The 24,921-nt window shown below is 43.7% G+C and overlaps 1 protein-coding gene across 4 annotated transcripts in view; it reads right to left on the bottom strand.

The window, feature by feature from the left end:
* The window catches only part of ccser1 (coiled-coil serine-rich protein 1), a 1,158,875-nt gene that overhangs the window by 794,826 nt on the left and 339,128 nt on the right, over positions 1-24,921 (bottom strand). The window lies entirely within an intron of this gene.

Genomic DNA, 24,921 nt, shown 5'->3' with positions numbered 1-24,921 from the left:
GGATTTATACAAAAGTTCCTGATAATTAAGTGGCTGTGCAAGGCACAATTCTCCATAACCTTCTGGAAATTCAGCATGTCCACTACGACTCTCACCAATTTTTACAGATGCACCATAGAAAGCATCCTATCTGGATGTATCACACCTTGGTAGGGCTTCTGCTCTGACCAGGACAGGAGGAAACTATGAAGGGTTCTGAATATCACCCTATCCATCACGCAAACCAGCCTCCCATCCACTGACTCCGTCTACACTTCCTGCTGCCTCGGAAAAGCAGCCAGTATAATCAGGGGCCCCACACACCTTGGGCATACTCTCTTCCACCTTCCTCTGTCGGGAAAATGATGCAAAAGTGTGAGATCACTCCCCAACCCACTCAAGAACAGTTTCTTCCCTGCTGCCATCAGGCTTTTGAATGGTTCCATCATATATTCTCTACAGCCTATCTATAACTGCAACACTATATTCTGCACCCTATGCTTTCCTTCACCCCTACATACTCTATGAATGGTATGCTTTGTCTGTATGGTGTGCAAGAAACAATACTTTTCACTGTAAACCAATGCATATGACAATAATAAATCAAATCAAATCCTCCTCCAGGGTCTTTCACAGCTTGAAGGCTTAACGGAGGACTTGAATTCAGGGACAATGACTCACCAACCATGAGAGCCTTCCAATGCCAATTTGAATAGCATGACTTCCCACAACAAGTTGATGTTTCATTGTTGGAAGGCTGCTTGGGAAAACACGGAACTAATCAAACACCCTGCTGCTCATGTGTTTGTTAAGCACCTGGTTATTTTCAATGCAGAGTCAATTCTATACTGGAAGCTGATATACCTGACAGCTTAGCTAACAAATCTACGGCAACGTAATACTGAGTGGAGTGCTAGAGGAATAATGCCATCACTACTGAGTTAGCTCTAATCTCAATCAGCAGGGGTTTGTGGAGGCACCATGATTAACATGAGCATCTTTGCACCAGAGGAAGAGAGAACAATGGATTCCCATTGCTAACTGGTAATTTCTGAGGCAGATAAACACATGTCAGGTGAAGGCCTGATCTGCTGTGATGGCACAGCGACACAGTGGTTAGCACTGCTGCCTCACAGCACCAGGACCTGGGTTCGATTCTGGCCTTGGGTTACTGCCTGTGTGGAGTTTGCACATTCCCCCTGTATCTGCATGGGTTCCCTCCGGGGGCTCCGGTTTCCTCCCACATCCCAAAGTTCATGAACGTAGCCCAAGCCAGCTTCCCATCTACTGACTAAGAGTTCCCGATGCCTCGGGAAAGCAACCAGCATAATTAAGGACACCACACACCTCGGATGTAACTCCTTTCACATACTTCAACCGGGAAAAAGATACAAAAGTCCGAGGTCACATACCGACCGATTCAAGAACAATTTCTTCCCCGCTGCCATCAGACTTTCGAACGGAACTACCTCGCAATAAGTTGATCTTTCTCTACACCCTAGCTATGACTGTAACACTACATTCTGCACTCTCTCCTTTCCTTCTCTATGAATGGTATGCTTTGTCTGTAGAGAGCGCAAGAAACAATGCTTTTCACTGTATACCAAGACATGTGACAATAATGAATCAAATCAAAAGCGAATAAGATGCGCAGGTTAGGTGGATTGACCATACTAAATTGCCCCTTAGTGTCTGGGGGATTAATAGGGTAAGTATGTGGGGTTATTAGAATAGGGCCTGGTGAGATGGTGGTGGGTGCAGGCTCACCAGGCCAAGTAGTCTCTTTGGGCACTGTGGGTATTCTACATTCTATAACTTGGCCTTTTTTCTCGCTCTCTTTAGCTCACTAGCTGATTCACACTCTTCAGCCAGAATTCCCCAACCTCGCCTGCAGCTGGCGTTTTCCTGTCACGCTGCAGTGAATGGAGATTTGGCTGTGCGTCAAATTCTCCGTTCTCGCTGGTGGCAGTGACAAGGCGTGCGAGACCGGAGAATTTCGGATATTATCTTGGCTCATGGGTGGAGATTTCTCACTTGAGCAAGATTTTGGGTGCAGGGAAGTTCATCACTTTGTGGGTGGGGACATACTGAAGAGGAAAGGGATTGAAGGTTAACTGCACTGTTTTGAGAGACTGAGATACATCAGAGAAGGAAAGGACAACAGATTAAAAGAATGATCGAACAAATATGCAGTTATTTAGCACCTCCCAGGATCTCAGCAATTCATGGAAGACAGCAAATAAATCATAAGCAGGAGGTCATTCGGCCCATCGAGTCTGCACCAACCACAATCCCATCCAACCTCTATCCACGTAGTCCCAAATACTGTGCCAGTCCCCCTGACACTATGGGGCAATTTAGTGCGGCCAATCAGCCTAACCCGACATCACTGGAGTGTGGGAGGAAACCGGAGCATCCAGAGAAAACCCATGCAGACACGAGGAGAATGTGCAAACTCCACATAGGCAGTGACCGAAGCCGGGAATCGCACCCAGATCCTTGGCACTGTGAAGCCCGGTATGCACAGGAATAAACATAATTAATGAGGTTCTAAGTGCAGAATCTGGTGCACGATCCCACCATTCCGACCAGTGGGAAAAGTGCCACCAGAGCCACCCACCAATGCACTTTGTCTCCAAGTGGGAGACTTCCAAAGAACGGAAGTCATCTCTTTGAAGAGTCTCTGTAGCAGATCTACAAATGTCTTCACCTTTGTACTTAAGCATATATTTCTATCAGGATCCAGGAGTTAGAAATCCTGTTTCAAATTTGTTTGTTTATATCAAAGGGTACAGTCGGTAGGAAGGAGAGCGGAGTTGAGGCCACAATCAGATCAGCAATGTTTTTATTGAATGGTGGGGCAGCTCCAATACTCCAGTGAGGTCCAACCAATGGTTTATAAAGAGGATCATCATTACTCCCTTGCTGTTTTTTACTCCAAACCTGGACTTGTTAAACACAATCCACAAATACATAAAAACATAGAAAATAGAAGCAGGATTAGGCCATTCAGTCTTTTGAGCCTGCTCTGCCATTCATTTTGATCATGGCTGATCATCAAATTCAATATCCTGATCTGGCCTTCGCTTTCATATTACTTTAACCCCAAGAGCTTCAGCTAATTTATTTATCAAATTTATCTTTTCGAAAATCACCCTTGTCAACTTACCCCGGCACTTTCAAAGACTTGTTCCTGACCTCATTTAAAATTGGACCTGCCAACGGTGGCAAGATGAAAATTACCTGCAACCGCGAACTGCCAAATGAATGTTAACGTTGTACAGAATACAGGGAGAGAAATAAAAAATCACATCCTTTGAGTGATACTCGCTCGTACAACTAAATTTGTTGTTAGGTGTATATTGTCCACATTAAAGCCACTGCAAATATTTTTGGAACAGCTACATTTTGCAACTGCACTCTTCTGAATAATATTTTCTTTTGTTGTACTTATGATACAAGAGCCTCCACTTCCTGCCTGCTGTCATTGTAATGTCGGCAGCAACTCAATCACAATTCAATTATACCGGGACAAAGCAGCCACTTGATCAGCATCCTATCCACCACCTTAAACATCCATTCCCTCCACCGCGGAAGCACGGTGACAGCAGTGTGTACCATCCACAATATGCACTGCAACAACGCACCAAAGCTTCTTGTTACAGATGCACCATAGAAAGCGTCCTTTCTGGATGTACCACAGCTTGGTATAGCTCCTGCTCTGACCAAGACTGCAAGAAACTGCAAAGGGTTGTGAATGAGCCCAGTCCACCACGCAAACCAGCCACCCATCCATTGACTCCTTCCACGCTTCCCACTGCCTTGGAAAAGCAGCCAGCATTATCAAGGATCCCACACACCCGGACATTCTCTCTTCCATCTTCCTCTGTCAGGAGAAAGATACAGAAGTCTGAGATCATGTCCTAACTAACCCTAGAACAGCTTCTTTCCTGCTGCCATCAGACTTTTGAATGGACCTACTACTTGTTAAGGTGATCTTTCTCTACACCCTATATGTAACTATAATATTATATTCTGCACCCTCTCCTCTCCTTCTCCCCATGTTCTCTATGAATGGTATACTTTGTCTATACAGTGTGCAAGACACAATACTTTTCACTGTCACATGTGACAATAATAAATCAGGTCAAATGCCTTCCAAAACCATGACTTCTAAGACCTCCAAGGACAAGGGAAGCAGATGCATAGGAACACCATCACCTGCAAGTTCCCCTTCAAGCCACGCACTGTCCTGACTTGGCACTCTATCATTGTTCCTTCCCTGTTCCTGGGTGAAAATCTTCAAACTCCCTCCCCATCAGTACTGTGGATGTATCTGCACCATGTGGATTGTAGCGGTTCAATAGGCAGTTTTTTCAAGGGCAATTATTGGATGGGTATAAATGTCAGTGTAGTCAATGGTGCCCAAATCCCATGGAAATATTTTTAAAAACTAACAGAATTGAGTACTGTATACAGTTTGGGCTCTACGCTATGAGGAGGACTTTAAATCCCAGCAGCTTTCCTGTGGGGAGTACACGTGGATGAATTAATCGGAATATAATCGGTAGTCTTATTAGTGTGTTGATGGATGACTTCCTGCCTGAAATGGTCTAGAGGTTGACAGGAAGCCACTGCCAGCCCATGGGAAATTATGGAGCTCTTGCTGAGTTGCTTAATTCCCATGTGATCAGGTGGATAAAAAATAGGATGAATTTAAGAAGACTGTTGAAAGTAGGGGGAAAACAAGTGAGGCAGAGATACAGGAGGAGGGAGTTCAGAAGCCAAGGACGGAGGGTTAGATCTCTGTGCACAGTTAGGTAATATGAATCAGGTACCTTTGCAACTTCCAAACCACAGGCCCTTCTCCAAACCCACTTTGCACTATCTATTTTGCCTCTGAGAGACATGAAAAGGCAGGAGCTGGGGTTTTGCAAGCCTCGATGCAGAGTGAGGGGAGTGGGAGTGGGCTGATTAGAAAGCTCATGTCAGTTCTCCAGGAAGGGAATCCAACTCCTAATATCATTCTTATGCTCCCCAAACCTCACCCCTCACCCACCCCAATGCTCCCTCCATATCCTCAGTACATCCTCTTCCTCCTCCATCCCCTAAAATCAGCCTATCCCCCCAATGGGGGCAGGAATGGAATGGGGAAAGCTGAAATCCTTGAAAGTTTTGATTGAAAAAAGGAATTACCCTCTTCCCTCTTGTTCCCATGTTACTTTTGTGTGACAGCTCACAGGTTGGGAAGGCCTTGGGTTGTGACCCCGTGTGCCTCTTAAGAACCATACATGGTCAGCCAGTCTGAGAACCGGACTCTGAAACTAACTGGGAGTCATCAATCAGCCAAAGCTATTCCAGTTTCTTAAACTCACAAAAGCTTGCTACTGAGTTATTTGATGTGAATACACACTTTATGGGTTAGCACTTCTGCTTCACAGTGCGAGGGACCGGGTTCGATTCCAGGCTTGGGTCGCCACCTGTATGGAGTTTGCACATTCTCCCCGTGTCAGTGTGGGTTTCCTCTGGGTGTTCCAATTTCCTCCCGCATTCTGAAATATGTTGGGTGCATTGACCTGAATAGGCGCCAGAGTGTGGCGACTAGGGGAATTTCACAGTAACTTCATTGTAGGATTAACAAAAACCTTACTTGTGAGTAATAAATAAACTTTAAAACTTTAAAGGTCAAAAAAGGCACCTCTTTTCAAAACATACTGATTATGAGCAGCAAGAGATGACATACATTCTGCCTGTGACATTATCCTGATTAATCATTATTCAGTTACCATGTTGACAAAGCCACTCAAGGGTGGCCCAAATGGATAGTGTGCTAAGTGACCCCATTACTAGTTGCTCTTCTGAATTGGAGACTCGAGTCACATTGTTATGTTGGAATAGAGGAAGCTTTCCTCCCCATCCCCTACCAGACTGTGCTTGATATCAATCTTGGACTTCTAAATTTTTGGACAGCACGGTAGTACTGTGGTTGGCACTGCTGCTTCACAGCTCCAGGGACCTGGGTTCGAATCCGGCTCGGGTCACTATGCGGAGTTTGCATTTTTCCCTGTATCTGCATGGGTTTCCTCCGGATGCTCTGATTTCCTCCCACAGTCCAAAGATGTGCGGGCTAGGTTGATTGACCATTCTAAATTGCCCCTTTGTGTCCTGGGATGCAAAGGTCAGAGGGATTAGTGGGTAAATATGTAGCGATATGGGGATAAGGCATAGGTGGGATTGTGGTTGGTGCAGACTCGATGGGCCGAATGGCCTCTTTCTGCACTGTAGGATTCTACGATTTAGTTTACTTTATCATTGTCACAAGAGGCTTACATTAACACTGCAATGAAGTTACTGTGAAAATCCCCTCGAGGCCACACTCCGGCACATGTTCGGGTGCAGAGGGAATTTAGCATAGCCAATACGCCTAACCAGCACGTCTTTCAGACTGTGAGAGGGAGCCAGAGCACCCAGAGGAAACCCATGCAGACACGGGAAGAATGTGCAGACTTCACACAGTCAGTGATCCAAGCCAGGAATTGAATCCGGGCCCCTGGCGCTGTGGGGCAGCAGTGCTAACCATCGTGCCACAAAACTGAAAACAATTCCAATTCTCAGCATTAACATCTTTTACTTGGTGAGTGTCAGAAAATTTACTAAATTAGATTTTAAATTTGTGTTTCAATTCTGGTGGCCATATACTATTGTAATGAAATTTTTCCAGATATTAAAACAGCATTATTGCTTTAATATTAAAGCTCTTTTAAAGCCTTTAGGGCATGAGATCAAAGTGACTAAAACTGGAAGGTCGATTGGCACAGGAATTTGTTTTGATTGGCTGGTTAATCGAATGAGATGGTATTTCAAGAGGTAAAGTAAATGCAGATTATAGAAGTATCATTTGGAGCAAAGCGATTTAATGTTTTAATATCTACCAATTGAATCGTAAAGGTTTCTAACAAATGAAAGAGAAAGAATTTGCCAAGCTAAATAAACACAATCTGATTTGGGAAATATCCTTTTGAAGAGTATTATAAATCTATGTGCTATATCAGTTCGAAAACTTCACTTTTAAAAATGCAAGTTGATTAACCCCAATGTAAACTGCGAAACCAAAAACAATGATTCATGCATTAAATCCATCTAATAAAAATGATCGCATTTTACTCCAGGAGTTGCGACGATAATAAATCAGAAGGGAAAAGCTCCAGGTTTGTGGACCTAGTATAGTGTGTGATCAGGGACAGAAAGAAGTCATACACTACGTTGACCCTATTCCGTGCCAGTCATAGACATCACTGACGTATAGAAACTAGAAGCAAGAGTAGGCCATTCGGCCCTTCGAGCCATTCATCGTGATCATGGCTGATCATCGAATTCAATATCTTGATCACCCCTTCTTCCCATATCCCTTTAGCCCCAAGAGCTATAGGTAATTTCTTCTTGGAATCAGACAACATTTTGGCCTCAACTACATTCTGTGGCAATGAATTCCATACGTTCACCACCCTCTGGGAAAAGAAATTCCTCCTCACCTCAGTTCTAAAAGATTTACCCCTTATCCTCAAACTATGACCCCTAGTTCGAGACACCCCCACCGTTCTTACTGAATCTACTCTGTCTAACCTTGTTAGAATTTTATAAGTTTCTGTGAGATGCTCTCTCATATTTCTGAATTCCAGTGAATATATCTTAAGTCGTTCAAACGACCTTAGATCCATAACACTTATTTATTTATCAATCTTAGTTTTGAAATTATTGAGGGACGAAGCCTTATCAGTTTTTGCAAGTGGGTGTAGGAATATGCATTCTATATTTTATGTTTATCCTTTCTTGGGATGTGAAAATTTCTGGCAAATCCAAGATTTGTCACCCATCCCGAACTGCACTTGAGGAGGTGACGGTGAGCTGCCTACTTGAACTGCCGCAGTCCCTGCGGTGTGTTTTATTCAAAATGAATAATGTGTTTTATTCTTATTCTTTACTCATGACTTATTATTTTTATTTACTTACAAGGGAGTTGCAGGAATTTTATCCGGTGGCATGGAGGGTACACTGGTTTGCACTGCTGCCTCACAGCGCCAGGGACCCGGATTCCATTCCGTGCAGGTTCGGGTCACTGTCTGTGCAGAGCCTGCATGTTCTCTCCACATCTGCATGGGTTTCCTTCAGTGTTCCAATTTCCTCCCACATCTGAAAGATGTACTGGTTAGGTACATTGACCATGCTAAATTCTCCCTCAGTGTGCCCAAACAGACACCGGACTAAGGGATTTTCACAGTAACTTCTTTGCAGTGTTAATGTAAACCTACTTGTGACTAGTAAATAAACTTTAAACTTAGAATACTAATATAGTTCCAAATCAGGATTAATACCTCAACCTAAATTACAAGAGTTAGACAAGTGGAGACTGGTTAAAGCTTGTTAAAAAAAAACAGGTTTAGGATTGATATAAGCAAGTTCAGCTTCACACTGAAAGAATCAATGTGTGGATCAGACTTCTCGTACAGTGCTGAAGATGGAAATCCTGAAATTGTTTTAGAAATGATCAAATGTTAGGGACTTTAGGCTCATTCTAAATAGCTAAGCTAAGAGGGACGAAATTGCCTTCCTTATTGCTAATTCTTTTCATAGATTCATAGAATCCTGCAGTGCAGAAGGAGGCCACTTCACCCATTGAGTCTGCACTGACTACAATCCCACCCAGACACTATTCCCAAAACCCCAGATATTCACCCAAGCAAGTTCCCTTGACGCTAAGGGGCAACTTTACATGGCCAATCAAACTAACCTGCACATCTTTGGACTGTGGGATGAAACCGGAGCACCCGGAGGAAACCCACGCAGACACGGGGAGAACGTGTAAGCTCCACACAGTCACCCGAGGCCGGAATTGAACCCGGGTCCCTGGCGCCGTGAGGCAGCAGCGCTAACCACCATGCCACCCATTTTGTGCTGAGTTTCATGTTTATGAAGATCTTGATCAAACTAAAACCTATTAATAGGATTTCACTTGGGAAGACCAGTAAAAACTGACCACATTTTCACTTCTGGCCTATCAATAAGAAAGCACAGACCAGATGGTTAGAAATATGAAAACGTAACGAAAGGAACAGAAGTCGCAAAATCCAACTCTACTGCATTAAATTTTCCCTTTGATGCACTCCTGATATTGAGGGGCTCCATCCCTGAAGCAGGCAATCAAAACTTTATTCTGTTTGTCCCTCAGTGTGAATTATTAAGGCATTACACACACTGACCATCTGTTTCTTTTTAAATCATTTCATCTTGCAAGGTCTACTGCTATGCTGCTTATTTCAGCAGAAACCAATTTCTTGCTATTTCTCTTCCACCCCAACCCAAACTTGCTCATGTAAACAATAAGTAAATCACATTAAGTCAACTGATAGAAACTCTGAACCCCACTCATTTTCTCTAGTGTAAACGTGAGTAAATTAAATTCTAAATTGTTTGAAGTTCTACGCACTCCGTACAAGACAGAGTGATTACAAATTACATAAAATTTATGGCACGGGATATTCAATATAACTAGTTGTCACATGTGTTAATGCACACATAAGCCTGCCCCAGTGCTCTTCATCCACCACTATCAACCGCAAGGAACTACAAAAGGTCATGAATGCAGCCCAATCCATCACGCAAACCACTCTCCCATCCACTGACTCTGTCTACACTTCCCATTGCCTCGGCAAAGCAGCCAGCATAATTAAGGACCCCACGCACCCCGCACATTCTCTCTTCCCCCTTCTTCCATCGGGAAAAATACAAAAATCTGAGTTTTTACAATCAATTCAAGGACAGCTTCTTCTCTGCTGCTGTCAGACTTTTAAATGGACCTAACTTACATTAAGTTGATCTTTCTCTACATCCATCCATTTTGATAGGAGTAACTGCAAAATGGACTATTATTTAAATGGAAAAAAAATTGCAGCATGCTGCTGTGCAGAGGGACCTGGGTGTCCTTGTGCAAGGATCAGAAGGGGTTGATTTGCAGATGCAGCAATTAATTTGGGAGGCAAATGGAATTTTGTCCTTCGTTGCTCTAGCATTCCTCTAGGAATGGAGTTTAAAAACAGCAAGGTTATGTTGCAGCTGTATAAGGTGCTGGTGAGGCCACACCTGGAGAACTGTGGACAGTTTTGGTCCCCTTACTTTAGAAAGGATATACTGGAGACTGAAGGGGATGCAGAGGAGAGTCACTAGGTTGATTAAGCTTATTTATTACTGTCACAAGTAGAGTTACATTAACACTGCAATTAAGTTACTGTGAAAATCCCCTAGTCACTGCACTCTGGCACCTGTTCGGGTACACTGAGGGAGAATTTAGCATGGCCAATGCATCTAACTAGTACGTCTTTTGGACGGTGGGAAGAAACTGGAGCACCCAGAGGAAGCCCATGCAGACACAAGGAGAATGTGCAGACTTTGCACAGACAGTGACCCGAGTCAGGAATCGAGCCTGGGCCCCTGTGGCTGTGAGGCAGCAGTGCTAACCACTGTGCCACCGATTGATTTCAAATACACTTCTAACTCAACTTATGCAGGAGTAAACAGCTGTGGAAGCCAGACTGATTTTGCTCTCTGGACTGTGATATTCCACATTTCTGTCCAGTAGTGAGCAGCTTATGCAAAAGAAGATAGAAACTTTCCCAACCAGTGTGTCTCACCGAATACATGCAGTGAGCCATTAGGCAGACCGACCATCTTTCTCTCACTGTCACAGCCTCAGGTTCAATTCCGGCCTTGGGTCACTGTCTGTGTGGAGTTTGTACTTTCTCCCCGTGTTTCCTCCAGGTGCTCCAGTTTCCTCCCACCGACCAAAGATGTGCAGTTTGGTGGATTGGCAATAAATTGACTCTTAGTGTAATGGGGGGGTTGGGGGTGGTTAGCAGGGTAAATATGTGGGGTTACGAGTATAGGGCCTGGGTGGGGGTTGTTGTCGATGCATACTCAATGGGCCACATGGCCTCTTTCTGCACTGTAGATTCTATGATTCTGTATTTCAAATCCATAACTTGCTGATATAATTATTGGTAGCTCAGTGCAAGGAAAAACCTGTTTCTCTTTTACATAAAGGGAACTATCAGGTCCATGATACTAACAAAGCAAGAGGAAACTCAGAACACAGTCTCCATCCTTTTGGTAAACCTCAATCAAGCTTTCAGAACAGAGGAGTAGGAGGAAGCATTATGTCCCTAGAATCTATTCTACCACGATGTGGAGATGCTCCTGATTCTTCCACTCACCTGAGGAAGGAGCAGCACTCCAAAAGCTCACGATTCCAAATAAGCCTGTTGGGCTTTAATCTGGTGTTGTGAGACTTCGTCTGTCTCTTGTGAGGACCATGAATTGGACTCAATTGGTTTTTGAAGCCAGCAAGGAATGGATTTGCATCTGCGAAATCCACTCTGAGCTTCGGATTTGTAATCTTCAGGATGGAGTAAAAAAAGTTTAATAAAAGGATAGCTGGGATATAAACATCCACAAGGGTATCAGCAACGGCTTGTTGGCAGCATTCTCTCTCACCTGTAAATCAAAAGGCCATGGGCTCAAGCCTCACTCCACAGATTTGCATATACAGTGCAGATTGACACTCGCAGCGTGGCACTGAGGGAGTGCTGCACTGTCAGAGGTGCAGCCTTTCTGATGGGCAGTAAATCTGAGCCCCTGGCTGCCTGCTCAGGTGGATGTAAAGGATCCCACTGCATGACTCGAAGAACAAGAACAGAGCACTTCCCAATGTCTGACTCCATATTTACCTAGTACAACAGATTATCCGGTCATTGTAATTTGGGGGATGTAATGTGAGTGTATCCTTAAGAGTTTTTTTTTAATTCATGCTCATGGACTTAAGTGACATAGTTGTTGGGAGGAGAAAAAAAAACTGTGTGCAGGTCAGGAGGCAAGGCTTGATTTTTAGTTTTGTTTTGGCTGAAGTGTTAGAGGCACCCTTAAAAGCAAGCTGGAAAAGAAGTCTCTTTCTCTCTGTTTTGCTTTGAAACCAGCGAGCTGAAAGAAAGGCTCGTCGCCACACTGCAGTAAAGAATGTACGCTTTGGTGTTTTAGGGACCTAATCTGACTACAAACTGCTCTGAGTTTTCAAGATCATTTGAAATCAGCATTCAACCCAAGGAACTGGATTCCAGTATCATGTGAGCTTTAGACTGTGCAGTGATAAGTCTGTTTAAAGGGATTCGTTTATTGGATATTGGTTTTGATTGGAACATCTGATTTATATTGTTTAAGGGTTATACATTGTTGTGGTTGTTTTGTTTGTGTTTGTAATTCATAAAAGTTATTGTTAATTTTCATTCCGCATACGTTAACTACATTCTTAAATAAACTTTGTTTGATCAAAGCTCCCTAGTGGGTCCTTTGAATCATACCTGAATTGGAACATATCATGCTTATCCTAGCCAAATTCAAGGTGCAAAACTTATGATTCAGACAGGCTTCATAAAACTCTTTGGAGTTTCTAACCTGAACCATAATAGGGATAAAATTGAAAACCACTACAGTGAAGACAGTTAAAAAGTGCTTCATTGGTTAAAGTAGTGCTTTGGGATATACTGGGGAGGCTAAAATCTGTGTATAATTAATATCTCAAATTAAAAATTCCAATCCAAATGAAAATAACATACTGAAAGTTGTACCCTTAGCTGAGGTACATGTATTAATTGGCAAGTATTGCTAAGCTGAAACAAACTAGTCCCAGAACCAGGGGACATAGACTCAAGGTAAGTGGCAGAAGATATAGAGGGGAGGTGAAAAAGAACTTTTTTTTTTAACACAGAGAGTGGTGGGTGTCTGGAATTTGCTGCCCAAGTTGGTGGTAGAGGCAGAGACTCTAACCTATTTTTAAAAGTGCCTGAATCGGCACCTTAAGTGCTGTAAACTACAGGGCTATAGGCTGGGTTCAGGAAGGTGGGATTAGAAAGGACACCTTGGTGTCCTCGGGCTGGCATGGACAAGATGGGCCAAATGGCCTCTTTCAGTGTTGTAATTTTTCTATGATTCGTAGAATCCTAGGAACCCTACACTGCAGAAGGAAGCCATTCAGCCCATTGAGTCTGCATCTACATTGCGCATCTTACCCACGCCCTATCCTCGTAACCCCACGTATCCTGCCAGTCATGCATGACTGTTATGCATTTACCCAGCTGGTCCCCCTGACCCAAAGGGGCAATTTAGTCTGGCCAGTCAACCTAACCCGCACATCCCTGGAGTGTGAGAGGAAACCAGAGCACCCAGAGGAAACCCAAGCAAACATGGGAAGAACATGCAAACTCTACACAGACTGTCACCCAAGGCTAGAATTGAACTTGGGTCCCTGGCACTGGGAAGCAGTAATGTTAACCACTGTGCCATTTTATCCACCTATAAGAAATTTAGGCTATGTTGTTGTAATATAGAAATGCATCGTGTCTTTGCCCTTAGGTTCTCTATCTTGCTGCAGTTGCAAACATTTACCTTCGCTAACCATTCACGTTCTTCACATTTGATGGTAAACCATAGATTTTATGATTCACCAGCATGCACGCACACAAACTCAGTCACTGATGTTATTGTAATCAGAGCAAAGGAAAATGACAGTTTCCTACATTATTCACAAGGCATTCAGAACGAGTGAAAACTGGGGAGATAAATTTACAAGCTATCACAATTATCGATTGCTTACAAACCAATTCATGCAAAACTGCAATCATGCTTGCATCAAATTTCCCAGACTAGACTTTGTCAGATGAACCTACATTCAAAAACAGGTGTACTGCTTTGTCCTTTCCTTGCCCGACTCAATTTAAAATAAACTGGCCACCTTGCTCAAAAATATCTTTGATTTGAAAAGGTACACTGTGAATTTAAAAATATACACCTGATCAGGAATAAATTGTTTCTCATATCAATTCAATCTGTTTACATTCAAATCCTAATGTTCTGTCCTTATCTCATCACATTGTGAAGCACATTTTGATTTGATTTGATTTATTATTGTCACATGTATTAATTTTCGTTCCGCATATGTTAACTACATTCTTAAATAAACTTTGTTTGATCAAAGCTCCCTAGTGGGGGAGCTAAGAAAAAAATATTGTTTGTTGCGCATTCTACAGACAAATCATACCATTCATAAAGAAGGAAACGAGAGAGTTTCCCGTTTAATGTACCCCTTGCTGCCAGGAAAGACGCGGTGGGGGTGTGCAACGACGGGTCTGGAATATCCCACTGGCATGAATGGCTGGAGAGTTCCAGCTGTAAATTCAACCATAGTGTATCCTGTCAGCAGAACAACAGGGTAATTCTGCACCTCTCTGACGAAGGGTGTGATTTTCCAGCTGTGCTTGCCCCAATTGCGGTAAATCCCGCCCAAGGTCAATGGACCTCTGCATGGTCCGCATCCCACTCGCTACGATTTCTGTAGCAGGTAGGGCGGGAAGATCCTGCCTATAGATCTGCCACTGAGAGCATTTCAAACGGTGACCAAAAAAGCTAACCATGACCGTTTGCCTGTAACGGCACATATGTCTGACTCAACGCCAGTAACACTGATAGAATCACAGAATCTCTACAGTGCAGAAGGCCATTCGGTACATTGAGTCTGCACCAACCACAATCCCACCCCAGGCCCTATCCCCATATCCCATTACATCCTGCTAATCCCTCAAACCTACACATCCCAGAAAACCATGGGCAATGGTGTTATGTAATGAGGCGGGTAGAATTAGGGACCTTGCGGTGAAGGATCCTCTTGGGGGGAGTGATCATTGTATGGTGGAGTTTCTGGTGCAGATGGAGGAGGAGGAAGTGGGTTCCCGGACCCGCGTCCTTTGTTTGAACAGAGGGGAGTACGGTAGGATGAGAGAAGAATTGGCGAATGTGGACTAGGGAAGCGCGTTGGAAGGTAGGTCTGCTGAGCAGTAGTGGAGGATCTTTAAGGAGATCTTTCTTGGTGCTCAGCAGAAATTTATTCCGATGGTCAAAAAGGACAGTAGGAGGAGAGGTAATAAGCCGTGGATAACGAAGGAGGTGAAGGAAAGTGTTAAATTAAAAGCGGAGGCGTTTAGAGTAGCTAAGAGTAGTGGGCGAGAAGAGGATTGGGAGAGGTTTAAACGTCAACAAAGATTGACAAAGAAGTTGATAAAGAAGGGTAGGAGAAACTATGAAGCTCAGCTAGCGCTTAATCTAAAAAAGGATAGCAAGAGTTTTTATAAATATATAAAAAGGAAGAGGCTGGCTAGGGTGAACGTTGGTCCCTTAGAGGATGAGAAGGGGGTCTTAGTGGTAGGGGATGGGGATATGGCTAAGGTCTTGAATAACTTTTTTGTTTCTGTCTTCACGGAGGAGGACGTGAATAATTTGCCGGGTGTTAGAGATGGAAAGGTGGTAGGACTGGAGGGTCTCGATGATATTACTGTTACTAGAGAGGCGGTGCGCGACAGACTGGAGGGGGGGGGGGGGGGGCTGATTGTGGACAAGTCGCCAGGACCGGATGGAATGCATCCGAGGGTTCTGAAAGAAATGGCGGAGGTGATAGTGGATGCCTTGGTGGTTATTTTCCAGACGTCGCTGGATTCCGGGGAAGTGCCGGAAGATTGGAAAACGGCTAATGTTACGCCGTTGTTTAAGAAGGGTGCCAGGCAAAAGGCGGGCAATTATAGGCCGGTTAGTTTAACGTCTGTTGTAGGTAAAATGTTAGAATCCGTCATCAAGGAGGAAATAGCGAGGCATCTTGAGGGGAATTGCTTGATAGAGCAGACGCAGCACGGTTTCCTTAAAGGGAAGTCGTGTCTGACAAATTTACTGGAGTTCTATGAGGATGTGTCTAGGGCGGTGGATAGAGGAGAGTCGGTGGATGTGGTCTTTCTTGATTTTCAGAAGGCGTTTGACAAGGTACCTCACAAGAGGTTATTGCAGAAGGTCAGGGGACATGGAGTTGGGGGTAGGGTGTTAGCATGGATAGAGGATTGGTTGTCAAATAGGAGGCAGAGAGTGGGGGTCAACAGGTGCTATTCGGATTGGCGGATGGTGACTAGTGGAGTGCCCCAGGGGTCGGTGCTGGGGCCTCAGCTATTTACCATTTATATAGATGATCTGGAGGAGGGAACCGAGTGTATGGTGTCGAAATTTGCTGATGACATCAAGATTGGTGGAACAGCAAATTGTACAGAGGGTGTGGAGAGTCTACAGAAGGATCTAGATAGGCTGAGCGAATGGGCCAGGAACTGGCAAATGGAATTTAATGTTGGCAAGTGCGAGGTGGTCCACTTTGGTAGGATGAGTCGCAAAAACCCAGCTTGCAGGTGCAGCAGGTGGTCAGGAAGGCTAATGGGATGCTGGCCTTCATAGCGAAGGGGATTGAATATAAAAGTAGGGAGGTCTTGCTGCGGCTGTATAGGGCATTGGTGAGGCTGCAGCTGGAGTACTGTGTGCAGTTTTGGGCGCCGTACTTACGCAAGGATATTTTGGCCTTGGAGGGACTGCAGAGGAGGTTTACTAGGCTGATGCCGGAGTTGAGGGGGTTGAGCTATGAGGAGAGGCTGAATAAACTAGGCTTGTACTCGTTAGAGTTTAGAAGAATGAGGGGAGATCTCATTGAGACGTATAAGATGATGAATGGGATGGATAGGATAGAGGTGGAAAGACTCTTCCCGCTCAGAAAGGATAGTAGGACTAAGGGGCACAGCCTCAAGATAAGGGAGGGGGGGGGGTTTAGAACGGAGTTGAGGAGGAACTTCTTCACTCAAAGGGTGGTGAATCTCTGGAATTCTCTGCCCGTTGAAGTGGTGAAGGCTGCCTCGCTAAATATTTTTAAGACGCGGGTTGATGGGTTTTTGATAAGAGAGGGGATTAAGGGTTATGGGGAGAGGGCGGGAATGTGGAACTGAGCCACGACAGATCAGCCATGATCTTATTGAATGGCGGGGCAGGCTCGAAGGGCTGGATGGCCTACTCCTGCTCCCATTTCTTATGTTCTTATTCAGCATGGCCAATCAACCTAACCCAAACATCTTTGGACTGTGGGAGGGAACCGGAGCACCCGGAGGAAACCCACGCACAGACTCTGCACAGACAGTGACCCAAGCTGACCCAGGTCCCTGGCGCTGTGAGGCAGCAATGCTAACCACTGTGCCACCATGCCGCCCTAATGCTTTGCCTTCCACAGTACAAGCTGAGAACATTCAAGGATTTTACTCCTCAAAAGGAGAAGTTAACTGGAAAAGATTTCAATAATTTCATGAATTATATCTGTCTGAATTTTTATTTTCCTGCAGTCTTGCCGCTGTCAAATTAGAGATTGTGCGCTTTGGAATATTTTAACTAAGCCGCCTTTGCTCACCAAATGCAATACATCAAGTTCTACCACAGTTGCTCGAGGCAGTCATGTCGCATCGCAAAAGCAGGCATAATGTGAGCATTTGAATTTTTCAGGCTGTGAGCAAAAGTAATTAAGTGTCGAGAGGGGCTTTAATTGTAGCAGGCCACCATGCAAAACATACACAAGAAAAACCATGTAAAAGACACACCAAGAGGAAATAATCTCTGCAACGTGCATCTGCACGGTAATGATCTGTGCCGTGGGGGACTGGAAAATAATTCTTGCCCAAGCTTTCTGAATTGGCCATGTTTCTTCTTGGTTTTCTTTTATTATCCATTCCGGCAGGTGGGAGGGAATGAGGGCGAAGGAAGAAAAAGTGGGAATGCACGGGTGTAGCCACCGAGGAATGGATCAAGCTGAATTACTGGTCCCAACTGTATACCGAACTGAAACACAACACTGGCATAGTATGCTGGCTGAAGCAGCAAACAGGAGCTGATACGGTCAACCTCCAGTAACACACAATAGATAAATGAACACTGGTTCCAAAGCAGCCATGAGGGATACATTCTAAATATACCAAACAATAACTCTGCCACTCTAACTATATACTATTGACCTTTCAAGCATAAAATTAAAAACAAAATCTCGACGCCTATTCCACAATTATCCAGCTTTGCATGCTCAATGTTTTCATTAGGCCAATGGCTTATTCCATACCTATACAGTGCAATATACTTTAGAAGCAATTATTTTTAGCTCAATGATAAATGAGGACATATTTTCAATATATTTTTAACTCATATCTGGATAAATGTGAGGTAATGCAATTTGGAAGGTCTAATACCAAAAGGAAATATACAGTAAATGGTGGAATCCTTAAGAATATTGATAGGCAGAGGGATCTGGGGGTACAGGTACACAAGTCACTGAAAGTGGCAATGCAGGTGGAGAAGGTAGTCAAGAAGGCATACGGCATGCTTGCCTTCATTGGCCGGGGCATTGAGTTTAAAAGTTGGCAAGTCATGTTGCAGCTTTATTGAACCTTCGTTAAGCTGTACTTGGAATTTTGTGTTCAATTCTGGTCGCCACACTACCAGAAGGATGTGGAGGCTTTGGAGAGGGTACAGAAAAGATTTACCAGGATGTTGCCTGATACGGAGGGCATTAGCTATGAGGAGAGTTGGAGAAACTTGGTTTGTTCTCACTGGAACAACGAAGGTTGAGGGGCGACCTGATAGAAGTCTACAAGATTATGAGAGACATGGGCAGAGTGGAGAGTCAGAAGCTTTTTCCCAGGATGGAAGAGACAATTACTAGGAGGTATGGGTTTAAGGTGCGAGGGGCAAGGTTTAAAGGAGATGTGCGAAGCAGATGTTTTACACAGAGGATGGTGGGTGTCTGGAACTCACTGCTGGAGGAGGTAGTGAGTTCCATACAATAGTGGCTTTTAAGGGGCGTCTTGACAAACACACGAATGGGATGGGAATAGACGGATATGGTTCCTGGAAGGGTAGGCGGTTTTAGTTAAATTGGGCAGCGTGGTCGATGCAAGTTTGGAGGACCGAAGGGCCTGTTCCTTTGCTGTAATATTCTGTGTTCTTTATTAAGTTGCATGTACTCATCTAGAAGTCTCTTAGAAGGCCCTATCGAATTTGCCTCCACCACCACTGACGGCAGCCGCTTCCCCTCACTCACCACCCTCTGAGTGAAAAACTTACCCCTGACATCTCCTCTGTGCCTACTCCCCAGCACCTTAAACCTGTGTCCTCTCGTAGCAACCATTTCAGCCCTGGGAAAAAGCCTCTGAGAATCCACCCGATCTATACCTCTCAACATCTTATACACTTCTATCAGGTCACCTCTCATCCTTCGTCTCTCCAGGGAGAAAAGACCAAGCTCCCTCAACCTATCCTCTTAAGGCATGCCACCCAATCCAGGCAACATCCTTGTAAATCTCCTCTGCGCCCTTTCAATAGCTTCCACATCCCATATCCACATCCTCACATATATATCTATTTGTTTTTTTTATACGTCTGAGCTTCTGCCAAAGCTTGATATTTCTACCAGCACAAAGAACAGATTGTTTGAAAAAGTTAATAAATCACTGTGACACGCCTGACACAGATTCTGAAGAAGCTTCATTGACCCAAACCATTTGTTTTTCTCTCTCTCCACAGATACTGCCTGACCTGCCTAGTATTTCCAACATTTCCTGTTTTGACTGCATAACAGACAAGCTGTGTTTTGGCTTCCTGAAGGAATTAAGAAGGTAAGCGGCAGGGTATTAAATTTGCACGAGACCTGAGTTAGGCCGCCGCGCTTTGTTTCCAGCGCCCGATGACAGGAAGATATTAAAGCAGGGTGTGAAAGTTACAGAATAGAAGATGTTACCAGAAACTGTGAAAATAGGTTCGAAAGTTCAGGATCTCTTTTTAACGAGAGCTAAAGATCAAGAACTTGTCAGATCTTTACAATTAAAAGGGGAGTTGGGAGGAGGTCAGTCTAGTTTTAAGGACGATTTTTAAAAATCTATTTAATTTATTTCAGAATTTATATTCAGGCACTGTAGCTGGTGTGCAATGAGGACATCAATTCTTTTTGTCAATGTTCCCCCTTCAATAGGTAACAATTTCACACAAGGCAAGTTTCCCTTCAGGAAGGAGCTGGGCGGATCGCAGTTAATTATAGAGTAATAGAGGTTTACAGCATGGAAACAGGCCCTTTGGCCCAACTTGTCCATGCCACCTAATTTTTCTTTTAAGCTAGTCCCAATTGCCTGTATTTCCCCATATCCCTCTGGACCAATCTGACCAATGTAACTGTCTAAATGCCTTTTAAAAGTCAAAATTGTACCTGCCTCTACTTCCAATCACTCACCACCCTCTGTGTGAAGGAATTGTCCCTCTGGACCCTTTTGTATCTCTCCCCTTTCACCTTAAACCTACGTCCTCTAGTTTTAGACTCCCCTACCTTTAAGAAAAAGATATTGACTATCTAGTTGATCAACGCCCCTCATTATTTTATAGACCTCTCTAAGCCTCCTGTGCTCCAGGCAAAAAGCCCCAGTCTATCCAACCTCTCCTTATAACACAAGCTATCAAGTCCCTGTAGCATTCCAGTAAATCTTTTCTGCATTCTTTCTAGTTTAATAATATCCTTTCTAATAATAGGGTGACCAGAACTATACACAGTATTCCATTATGGCTTACTAATCTCTTGTACAACTTCACCAAGACGTTCCAACTTCTGTATTCAGTGTTCTGACCAATGAAATGAAGCATGCCGAATGCTTTCTTCATCACCTTGTCCACCTGTGACTTCACTTGCAAAGAAATCTGGAATCCCCATTTACGCCAGGTACAGAGATATCATTACCACCACTGTAAAGTTACAGTGCAGAGGCCATTATGTCTGCACCAAGCAAAAAGAAGAAAAAAAGAAACTAGTCTTTCATTTTAATCCCACTTCCCTGTAACTGGTCTGTAGTCTTGTAGGTTCCTGCAGATCCAGGTACCCTATAAATGAGTTGAGTGCTTTGAGCTCAACCGCCAACTCAGACAGTGAATTTCAGACACCCACCACCCTCTGGATGAAAAAGTCTTTCCTCCTGTTGCTTCCAAGCCTTTTATCTTAAATCTATGCCCTCTGTTAACTGACCCCTCAGCTCAGGGGAAACAAGTCTTTCTTGTCTATCCTGTCTGGGTCCCTCCTAATTTTGGACACTCAATGAGGTCCCCTCTTAACCTCCTCTATTCTCAGGAAAACAACTCTAGCCTATCCAATCTCTCCCGTAATGCAATAAAAAGGGGTTGAAAATTGCAACAACACACAAGCTTTGAATTGGATTCCTGTAGGAGATTCTGGAAGCAAAGCATAGTGGCCCAACACAGGCTTTGTACAAGTTTAACACCCTTCCGTTTACCTTCTTAATTCCTTCAGCCTGTGTGTTTTGCAACATTCTTGTAAATGCCCTCTCCAGAGCAATTAAGTTCGTCCTGTAAAGTGGTGACCAGAACTGTGCACAAAATTCCAGCTGTGGCCCAACCAGCATTTTATACAGTTCCACAATTACATCCCTGCTTTTGTATTCAATACCTCACCCGATAAAGGAAAGCATTCCGTATGCTTTCTTTATACCTTGTCCATCTCCAGTCACCTTCAGGTACCTGTGGACATGTATTCCAAGGTCTCCCACTTCCTCAACTCATCTCAATATCATTCCATTTAGTGAGTATTCCCTGGCTTTGTTTAGCCTTTTCAGAAGCATTGTCTCAAATGTTTTTTCCTGATTGAGTTCCATTTGACACTTCTCTGCCCACTGATCCAGACTATTGGTATAATTCTGGTGTCGACACCTGTCGTCTTACTGTCAACTACACTACCAATATTTGTGTCATCTGCAACTTTCCCTGTCACCCCTCCCACGTTTAATTTAATATATATACAACAAACAGCAAGAGCCCAAGACCCTGCCCTGTGGAACACCATGGGAAATGCCTTCCACTTGCAAAAACATCCATCAACCATTACCTTTTGGTTCCCATCACTGAGCCAATTTTGGATCCAACCTGCCGCCTTCTCCTTGTTTCCTGAGTTCCCTCACTTTTCTTACCAGTGTGCCATTTGGGATAAACCAAAGTTCATGGCAATTCCGAAGTAAGATTTTCCTTTCTGGTCAACCTCATTCCACATTTTTAAAATACAGCAGAGGAAGGATTCAAGGCTACAGATTGCATAATTTCTAAATCAATGATAATTGCGTCTAAGTGTAGCTAATTCAAATCTTTGCGCACCAATTGGAAAATAATTAGGAAGTGAACTAATTTGCTCCTGGAAGACAACACAGAATTAAAGCAGCTGACAATTATTTTCTTGGTCATGTAACTAATTTGAAATGTTTTTTCCAGCATGATCACCATCTGTTGCCGCTCCGATCTTCTTTCTTTATTTTGCTACAGATTTGTTTTCACAACCAGAGATGCAGGTTCTGCCCTCAAATTATGCTCAACAAACTGTCCTTTCCTTCAATGCAGCCAGGCTGCTATTTGCATAACTCTCGTCAAACGCAAACAAACAACTTTATCCCGAAATGCAAAGACCGATTTGTTAACTTTCTGATCATTTGTTTCATCTTTTTAATCAAAAGACATTTGCTTCAGTTCAATGGATAGGTGCAAGACATAGAGGAGGTGATGGCCTAATGGTACAATCCCTAGACTATTACTCCCAGAAAATCAGCTGTTGTTCTGGGGACCAGGGTTCGAATCCCGCCACGGCAAATGTTGAAATTTGAATTCAATTTAAAAAAACAATAAATCTGGCATTAAGAATCTACGGATGATGGTGAAACCATTGTTGATTGTCGGAAAAACCCATCTGTTTCTTATAGGAAAGGAAATCTGCCTGACGTGAGACTCCAGACCCACAGCAATGTGGTTGACTCAACAGCCCTTTGAACAAGGGTAACTAGGGGTGGGCAACAAATGCTAGCCAACCACCAACGCCCATGTCCCACGAACAAATCAAAATAAAAGCTATGCTTTGGAGAAGGTCAAGACGAGATTTGTTGGAGGTGTTCAAAATCATGAGGGGTCCAGACAGAGTAAATTGTAAGAAACTGTTCCCGTTGATAGACAGGTGGAGAACTGGAAGACACCGAGTTAAGATTGGTTTGCCAAAATAACCGGAGGTGACATGATAGAAATTTTTTTTTATGCCAGCGAGTGACTCAGAATCGAAAATGTGGTTGAGGGAGATCCAATTGTGACTTTCAAACAGGAATTGGATTAGCAGCTGAAATGGAAACATCGGCAGGACTACTTGGAAAATATAAGGGAGCTGAACTCACTAAATTGTTCTGATAAAAAACCAACATGGGCTCGACAGTCTACCTGGCATTTCCCCAGGCTGTAAACATTTCCCCCATTGCTGTAAAGATTTCCCCATTGATGCAATCATTTCCCCACTGCTGTAATCGTTTCCCCCACTGCTGTAATCGTTTCCCCCACTGCTGTAATCGTTTCCCCCACTGCTGTAATCGTTTCCCCCACTGCTGTAATTGTTTCCCCGCTGCTGTAATCGTTTCCCCCACTGCTGTAATCGTTTCCCCGCTGCTGTAGTCGTTTCCCCACTGCTGTAATCTTTTCTCCCCATGCTGTAATCGTTTCCCCCGCTGCTGTAATCGTTTCCCCCGCTGCTGTAATCGTTTCCCCCGCTGCTGTAATCGTTTCCCCGCTGCTGTAATCGTTTCCCCGCTGCTGTAATCGTTTCCCCCGCTGCTGTAATCGTTTCCCCCGCTGCTGTAATCGTTTCCCCCGCTGCTGTAATCGTTTCCCCCGCTGCTGTAATCGTTTCCCCCGCTGCTGTAATCGTTTCCCCGCTGCTGTAATCGTTTCCCCCGCTGCTGTAATCGTTTCCCCGCTGCTGTAATCGTTTCCCCGCTGCTGTAATCGTTTCCCCCACTGCTGTAATCGTTTCCCCCACTGCTGTAATCGTTTTCCCCACTGCTGTAATCGTTTCCCCACTGCTGTAATCGTTTCATGATTCTGTGCATTTTTCATGCTGAAAACATTCACAATTTATTCTCCTTTTATCATCAAATAAAACTTAACAAATCATACAGCGATAACATTTTAATTGTTATCTTTCTGACAGAATTGTATGTGTTTTTATGCTGCAGGGCTGTGAAAAATCGTCGCTTCAATAGAATTGAAGAGAGGACAGAAAGCAGGAATATTAGTGACGAACAGCTCGAGGCCAATTTGTTGAAGTTGTATGTTTGCTCTTCTTAAAAGGTTAACCTTGTATAACACCTCGATGGAAACATATTTTCACATTTATGAGCAAATTCACTGGCTGCAATTTACACTTGATTTCAACATTGAAGTGGGTAGCAGAACTAAAATTGAAGAGTGTGTGTTCATGCCTCCATAAAAGTCATCACAACATGTGCTTTTGAGGTAACATCTTTCAAGGCATCATGTGTGTGTACCTTTAAGAAAGTTTTTTTTTAAATTGTGCAGCTTACACCTTAGTGATAGGGTGGAGCTAAGCTGTGTCAGTCAGGTGATAGGGCTTTCAGTTTCACTTGAGGCAATCCACTGATAGGTATTCTTTCCTTTGGGTTTTTAGTTTTGTTCTGGGGAGTGTTGGAGGCAGTTTAGTAGCAAGCTAAGAAGCGGTCTCTCTCTCTCTCTCCCTGTTCTTCTCTTTAAAAAGCAATGTTTTAGGAAACAGATTTGACTACAACCTCTTCTGAGTTTCTTCATTTTTAGCATTTGACTCTGGAGACTGGATACTTGTAATAAATGAACATTAACCTATGTTGCATTGTGTTTATTTGGATGGTTTTGTGTATTGAATGTTGGCTTTGGTTGCAACACATAGGAGATATTTGCTTAAGAGTTATACATCCTCATGGTTGTTGCGTTTCCAGTTCGCAATTGTCAAAAGTTCTTACTAAGTGTTTTACTAGACATGTTAATGATATTCTTAATTAAACTATGTTTTTGATACAAGCTGTTTGTGGGTCACTTGATTCACACCTGAAGTTAAATCTCTTGTGCTCATCCTAGCCAAATTCAAAGTAAAACTGTCCAAGTCAGGCG

The sequence above is a fragment of the Carcharhinus amblyrhynchos genome, chromosome 1, assembly GCF_965287045.1.
Source record: "Carcharhinus amblyrhynchos chromosome 1, sCarAmb.v2.hapA, whole genome shotgun sequence".
NCBI lineage: Eukaryota > Metazoa > Chordata > Chondrichthyes > Carcharhiniformes > Carcharhinidae > Carcharhinus > Carcharhinus amblyrhynchos.
Note: the sequence above shows the minus strand (reverse complement) of the source record. Positions and strands in the feature narration are given on the sequence as shown.